We start from the raw sequence: 7,782 nt of genomic DNA, 5'->3' as shown, positions 1-7,782 counted from the left end.
AAACAAGACTAGTACCATGTATGGCGTGTATTATTATTTAATGTCAGATACAAATGTGTGACCTTAAAATTAATACCTATTCAATAATTTTATCATTTTATATCATAAACACCTTGATCCCGGCAATGAAACCAAGTTATTTTACTAACTATTATATTCTGTAGCCAGTAGGTCCTATAAAAAAAGAGCGGGTCCTGTATTTTTTCCCATTTTACAGGACCTTCTGTCCAGTAAATATTTGCCTAGTTTGAATTTGACTGAGCATATATAGATAGATAGAAAAACCACACGCTGCACATATTACAGGCTTTTGTATTGCTGATATTTAATTTCTTCTTTGCATATTCAATTGATAAAAAAACTCAAATGGATGTCTATTCTTAGTTTGCTGTCTTATTGTACCCTCAAATTATAAATGTTTCTTCAATGATTGAATTTTCAGAAACCTCATTCTTTAAAAGAAATTTTCAAAGTTATTTGGTTAAAGCCACACACTTTGAAATGAAATACATGTTAATCAATACATAAAGATGCAATTTGAAGGTGTGCAAAACTGTCATTAAATCTATAGCCTAACATGTGTATATTCTAATTGGCATAAGTAAAATTAAATCTATAGCCTAGTTAGAAAGTAATATATTATTGTTTAAATGGTACCGCTTTTAAACCGAAAGTAGGATTTGTAGACATATAAGTCTATTTTGACAAATGCAATTATTTTTAAGTTTTAAAGCGCAAAAAAGATTGATTTCTACCTTGTAATCACCAGATATATTCTAAATGGCAAAGATAAAAATATGTTTATTATTTATACATAAATTTACTATGCCATGCAGTTAATTTTTAGGTGTGTGGCTTTCAGTCATTTACAAAGTTGAGCAAATATAATCATTTTTCTAAAAATAAATCATCCTCTGAAGCCCCCACTGAGATTCAAACTCAGACCTCTTTCCTCCGTGAAGGAAAGTATTCTATCTTGAAATACAAGGGCATGTAAGAGGAAAGTTAGTTATTTTAAATCTATCAACAAATAGATTTGAACAATATTTATATGTTATTAAAATATGCAAACAGCCCATAAGTTTATTTTTCACATGACCTTCATAACAGAACAGACATCTCTGAATCTGCAATACATTACATTCTTAAGTGTTAACAAGGTAAATGTTGACGACTAACAACAGACGACAGACAAAAGGCAATCACAAAATCCAGAGTTTAAAAGAATTTACGATACACGAGATACGTATTTCATACTTTACAAGAGCGAAGGAGTCATAAAAAACTTAATTTATTATTAACAACACGCTTACCTCAATTTTAACTTTATCCCAATGCTTTAAACAATAAATTTACAATGATATGAACTTCCATTTTCTGTTCTTCCTTCCCTTTCTCATAAATTATTTAAAACCACACTATTTTTTAATAATAAAAGTATTAAATGCTAACCATTCTGACCTTAAACACAATATAGGAAACCGTACCAGGGTTTTTTTTTCGAAAAAGTGGAAGACGCTGGACGCTGGGTAAAAGGGGAAAATCGCGCGCGAAAGAGACATATTTGGGGAAAAAATAAAAACTGTTCATTTCAATGTCTATAACTCACCTACAGACTTCAGGGTTTTTTTTAGAAAAAGAGTCATGTCTCTGACCTTTTTGTTCTTAAACACATGAACAAGTATGATATTAAAGTCAAAGTCCTAAATAAAGTTGCAGGGGTAGATCTAATAATGGGAAATGTTTTCAACTTGGGCCGGGGAACGATGTCAATATTGTGATTTCAATTTCATGATGAATGGGTTGACGATCTAGATCTGCTACAGTATTGGAAGGGAAAGGTGCGGCAGCTGCCGATTGTCTACTTTCACTTTCACAATAATCCGACAGTATTAATCGATGTTGATTACATGTACCTCCGAATCCTGCTGGGTTTCAACGGTTTTTGATGATTCATTCTTAAAAAATACGTCAACGCAATTAATATTTTCCGAGTCCGAACGTTTTATTTTGTTCGTGTATGAACGCCAATTGTAGTGCTGCAACAATACGCCAAAAACCGTATTGCAATATATTGTCAGTTCAAAAACCCGTATTGCAATATATCGCAATATATTGCTTACTTGTACCAAAATTATAACTTGCCAATTACCCGATAATCCCGTATATTCCAGTTTTAAAGCAAATTCTGGTATATATTTACTATATATGTGCTCGAGAATAACAAAAAACACAAACATTCGCAAATTTTCTTAAGTATCAAATACATTTTGGCATTCGTTACTATTTAAAGATGTGATGAAATAATGTCCAACCGGGGCTTTTTTTCCACTGAACACGCGTAATTCACCTGACGTGATGTTCCCGTTTTTATACAACACAAAATACACCCATACTTTCCATGCCACGTTCTACATGTCTGTATAATTTTCGCGCGCTTTTTATTGAGACAAAGGATAAAGCACTTTTTATTTGACACTAGAATTTTTTATTGTCGCATTAGCATTAAAATTTTGAAACGATTCCGAAGTTCGGAATACAAATTTAATAATGCTCAATACAGAATCGAACAAAACATTTACAGCTGTGCGCAATTAATTCAACGATAATCTGTTCAAAAGCATCGAACGAATGCTCCGATGTAACAACGCTACTCCGTATAATACACTTTCAGAATGCTATTTTTACGGAATTTTTTGTTAACCTTGTTATCATTATTTCGAATGGCTTTTCTGGAGGAAATGTGAATGAATTTTTGTAAAATGTTCGTACCGGTATGATGAAAATCGTATCGCAATACAATATGCGAATTGCGTATTGCGATATATACCGATAAACCGGTATATTGTTGCAGCACTAGCCAATTATGAGACTTTTTCTGTTTTAACGTTTATATCTTGGCTTTCACATAACCCGGATGAAAATTCGACTGGTTTCCGGTAATTAATTGACGAAACACCCTTCTCGCGCAAGACCGGAATCCAGTAAAATAGTCACATGATTAATACGATTAGTTGCCCGGTTTCCATGACGTAATTTAAGAGCTATATATAGAATCACTGGGATTCCCAGATTTGAGTGTTCGTCGGGAGAGAGAGAGAGAGAGAGAGAGCGAGATCGTTGTACATGGTACAAATTGGATAAGCGTCGACTTCCCAAAAGAAAAAAGAAAAATTCTTTGAGGGTAAAATATTATATTTTGGTGAAAAATTATATTTTTGGAGGGGAAATGGTATTTTTAGGGGAAAATTTCTGGTAGGGGAAGACGCCGAATATCGGCGTCACTTTCTTAGTAAAAAAAAACCCCTGCGTACATCCAACTTGTCGTCATTAAAGTCCAGAGTTTACATGAAATTATGTTACACGAGATATGTATTTCATACTACACTACGCGACCCGTGATTTTTGCTGCAATTCTCGCATCACCGCATGTACATGTAACATATATGTATACATTTACATTATACATTGCAATAATAAAGCTTTTGTTGTTGTTGTATACAATGGGCGTATTAGCTAAAATACTCCCGTTCGACATGAATTTGATGAAGTAATGTCGGAAGCTTTAACGGCTCCAAATTAATATAACAGCGCAGAATGATCATGCAATAATTATTGAACATAACATGTAAACATTATTTAATTATATTCCTGGCCCGAATACACTACCACTTTTCAAATTCCATATTGTTGCCATATACATGTAGCACTGTCTAAATTGAAAGTTGCATACTGTTTCGTCATTGGTCTGTTATAAATACCTTGTTTATCTATACATGGTATTTGATTTAGACAAAACTAATAATTTGGTAATTTACGAGAAATATGATATAAGCTTTTTAAATACGCTCGTCCCACATTATGCACTGTACTCTTTACACTTCTGAAAAATGGCGTAGTCATATGGTTGTGTTAATGAAATTCTCAAGCATATTTACCGACATAAATGTTTAAGATTATTTTTTTCGTAAGTGAAGTTGTAATTATGTTGGATTATTTGATAATTGTGAACATTAGAAAAGCGTTATGTATACAGTTATCGATACAATTCGGTTTATATGCATGAATTGCTGAATCATCGATGTCACCGATATCCACTGCAATCACGGCGAATCACCGCAAAACTGAGGGGAATCAGGGCGAAGATTATCTTGCTCTCGCGCGACGGCAGCAGAGTGACGAATCACGTGAAATCTCAAAAATCAAACTGTCCGCCTTGACTCCGCAAATTAGGCAACAATCACGGGTCACGTAGTGTATACATTGTATATACAGAAGCGAAGGAGTCATAAAAAAACTAAATTTAGTATTAACGACAAGCTTACATTTACATCAATTTTAACTTTAATCCTTTGCTTAAAACAACAAAGTTACAAAGATATGAACCTCCAATTTTGGTCATCCTTCTCTTTCTCAAAATTTATTAAAAACCACACTATTTTTTTTTAATTTGTGTATCAAATGCTAACCATTCTTACCTAAAACATGATTAAGGAAACCAAAATTTTGACGCAGCGAGTTATTTTATTCTTATGGAAGATTAAATTATGCATGACAAAAATACAATCGGAAATATTTTTACAATCTTTTGAGGCTTTAAAAAAGATTTTACTGTTAAATAAAATAACACGTCTGACTTGTCGTCATTAAAATCCAGAGTTTGAATGAAATTACGTTACACGAGATACGCATTTCATACCATATAAGAGCAAAGGAAACATAAAGAACTAAATTTAGTATAAGCGACACGCTTACCTAAATTTAAACTTTAATCCAATTCTTAAAACAATAAAGTTGCAAGATACGGTAACTGCACGCACTTTGTAAAAAAATCTCAAATTCATTTGAACTCCACACTCATTCCATCACGCGAAACCCTTAAGGTGTCGCAATACAGAAGCGAAGGAGTCATAAAAAAACTCAATTTAGCATTAACAACATGCTTACATGTACATCAATTTTAACTTTAATCCTTTGCTTAAAAACAATAAAGTTACAAAGATTTGAACCTCCAATTTTGGTCATCCTTCTCTTTCTCAAAATTTATTAAAAACCACACTATTTTTTTTTTAATTTGTGCATCAAATGCTAACCATTCTTACCTAAAACATGATTAAGGAAAACGAAATCTTTACGCAGCGAGTTATTTATTCTTATGGAAGATTAAATTATGCATGACAAAAATACAATCGGAAATATTTTTACAATCTTTTGATGCTTTAAAAAAGATTTTACTGTTAAATAAAATAACACGTCTGACTTGTCGTCATTAAAATCCAGAGTTTTAATGAAATTACGTTACACGAGATACGCATTTCATACCAATGAGCAAAGGAGACATAAAGAACTAAATTTAGTATAAGCAACACGCTTACCTAAATTTAAACTTTAATCCAATTCTTAAAACAATATTATAAAGTTGCAAGACACAGTAACATGCACGAACTTCCATTTTCTGTGATTTTTTTGCGTTCCATTTCTCAAAATTTATTTACAACCACACTAATTCTTAATTACATTTGTATCATATGCTTAACATAACAAAGCCGTAATCCTGTCGCTGTAAGTTATTTTATTCCTATGAAAATTTAAATTATGCATGGCAAACACAAAATCCAAAATAATATTGGATTCTTTCTATGCTTAAAAACATATTTAACTGCACGACTGACTTGTAGTCATTAAAATCCAGAGTTTAAATGAAAATACGCCACACAAGATATAGCTGTATTCCATATCAATTCATGTGTGCTGAACAAAGGGGCAAATATACACTAGGCTTACAATGCTCAAACCAAAAGGTTCCAAATTGTTGCAAACAAATAAATTAAACATTCACATTTATCAATTATAATTACAAGCTATTTGTTTTTGTACTGCTATAAATTGTGGTGTGGTGAACCTATATGAGAATCAGGTGAACCACTGCCCTAATCAGAAATCAGTCTGAATTAATGTTACTCAGCTTTACATATTCTACTAATTATTAATTAAATAAAAATATTAAATCTTGACAGAACTTTGTCAAGTTGACGATGCTTATAATTTGAGAAGTTAATGATTTATAACATCGAGGGGGGTATTCCAGACGTTAAACATTGCATCATTACATGGAAAAACAGCTGCACAACTGTATGCGAAAAGGTAAAACAGTATATTCTATCGAGAACTAACTTGCATAGCAACGTCCGAAATGTGCAAACTCCGACATCTAATCGATATTAATAAATTCAAGATATAACGTTAACTGAACTGTTATACAGAAATCAAACTATAAAACTTGTGTTTTGATAAAAAAAATAAGCAAAGCAAACCAAAAAAAATGGTCCTCGGATGTTTCGCCCCAAGACGTTTCCGCCCTGGTCGTTTCGCACCTGGTCGTTTCGCCCCCATATTAGGTGCGAAACGACCAGGGACTAGGTGTTGAGTAGTTTAATTGGTGACCATTATATAATCATCAAAGAAAGTACCCTGAATCAATAATGTAAGTATATTAGTGGAACACTAGGTGTTGAGTAGTTAAATTGGTGACCATTATATTCAATAATGTAAGTATATCACGCATTTATCCGACAAAGGGTAGGTGATAAAAGCAATTAGCCACCATAAGTATATATATTAATGTAAAATGAATGCAGATATTTTTTTATTGACTTGATAATCACAATCCAATCAATTTGATATGAGTATCTTTTATAAGCGGGTTATATAGATATAGATATATATATATGAGGCAATTGACCGTAAATTTAAATAGCATGAGTCTTAAATTAACAATGCATCTCATTCCCTCATTATGTAATTGTGATAAAACAGGTGTTAGTTATGGTAGCTATAGCGCTTACCAATTGTAGAAAACGAAATGTGAAAACATTTGGAGATCTGTATTAAAAGAATAACAGTGCTGCTATATATTGTAATGTAAATAATTACGACTCATTCAGTTTATAAATGTGCTTTGCTGTAATTTATTATTGTGTGCTATGTATACTCGAATAAACTTGAAGAATTATTTACTTATACAAACATTAAATTACATGGCAGTAGTTTTGTATGTATTTTTTCGTATTAATTTATAATAGTGAAAAGTCTATGTAGAGCTCTATTTTCGCGTTCTGCTAGTGTTTGGGCTGTTATACCTAAGTATTTAAAGGATGTCACTATTTCTAATAATTCTCCGTAAAGGTAGAAGTTGTAATTTGTATGGCGATTACTTTTTTCTTAGATCGAGGCCTTTGTTTTAGATGTATTTATTTTAAGAGACGCTATGCAGTAATTAAACAATAATTCCTTCGTTTCACAGGTATTTCTCTTGAGGAATACAAAGCCGCTGTGACGTCAGGATGCGAGCTTTACTTCGTCTGCAGTCCTTGTTCTAAAAAAGAACAGACACATAGATCAGAGGCCGATATTGATGTCGATGACTTTGCTGCAAATTGTGAAATGGGATTCGACATAAGCGACATTCATGACAACGTCACCGACGAGGACTTGGACAGTACGCGGGCAGAAGGGAATGGAAACGTGGACGATGACGGCGCTATTGACGGTGATCACATTACCGGAAACGAAATGGACGACACAACTGGAAACGGGGACGATGACGGCGATATTGACGGACCGCCAGACATGGAGTGATGTACGCTGTCGAACTCACCTACCTGCGTGTCTGCGGAAAACTACTGAAATATCGAATGTGTTCAAATAGACCCTACGGACATTTCTTCGTGTTGTCATGTTTATGTACTTCATAAACTATATAAATAAAGAATGCTTTCATTG

Source organism: Dreissena polymorpha, chromosome 6, assembly GCF_020536995.1.
Source record: "Dreissena polymorpha isolate Duluth1 chromosome 6, UMN_Dpol_1.0, whole genome shotgun sequence".
Classification (NCBI taxonomy): domain Eukaryota; kingdom Metazoa; phylum Mollusca; class Bivalvia; order Myida; family Dreissenidae; genus Dreissena; species Dreissena polymorpha.
Note: the sequence above shows the minus strand (reverse complement) of the source record.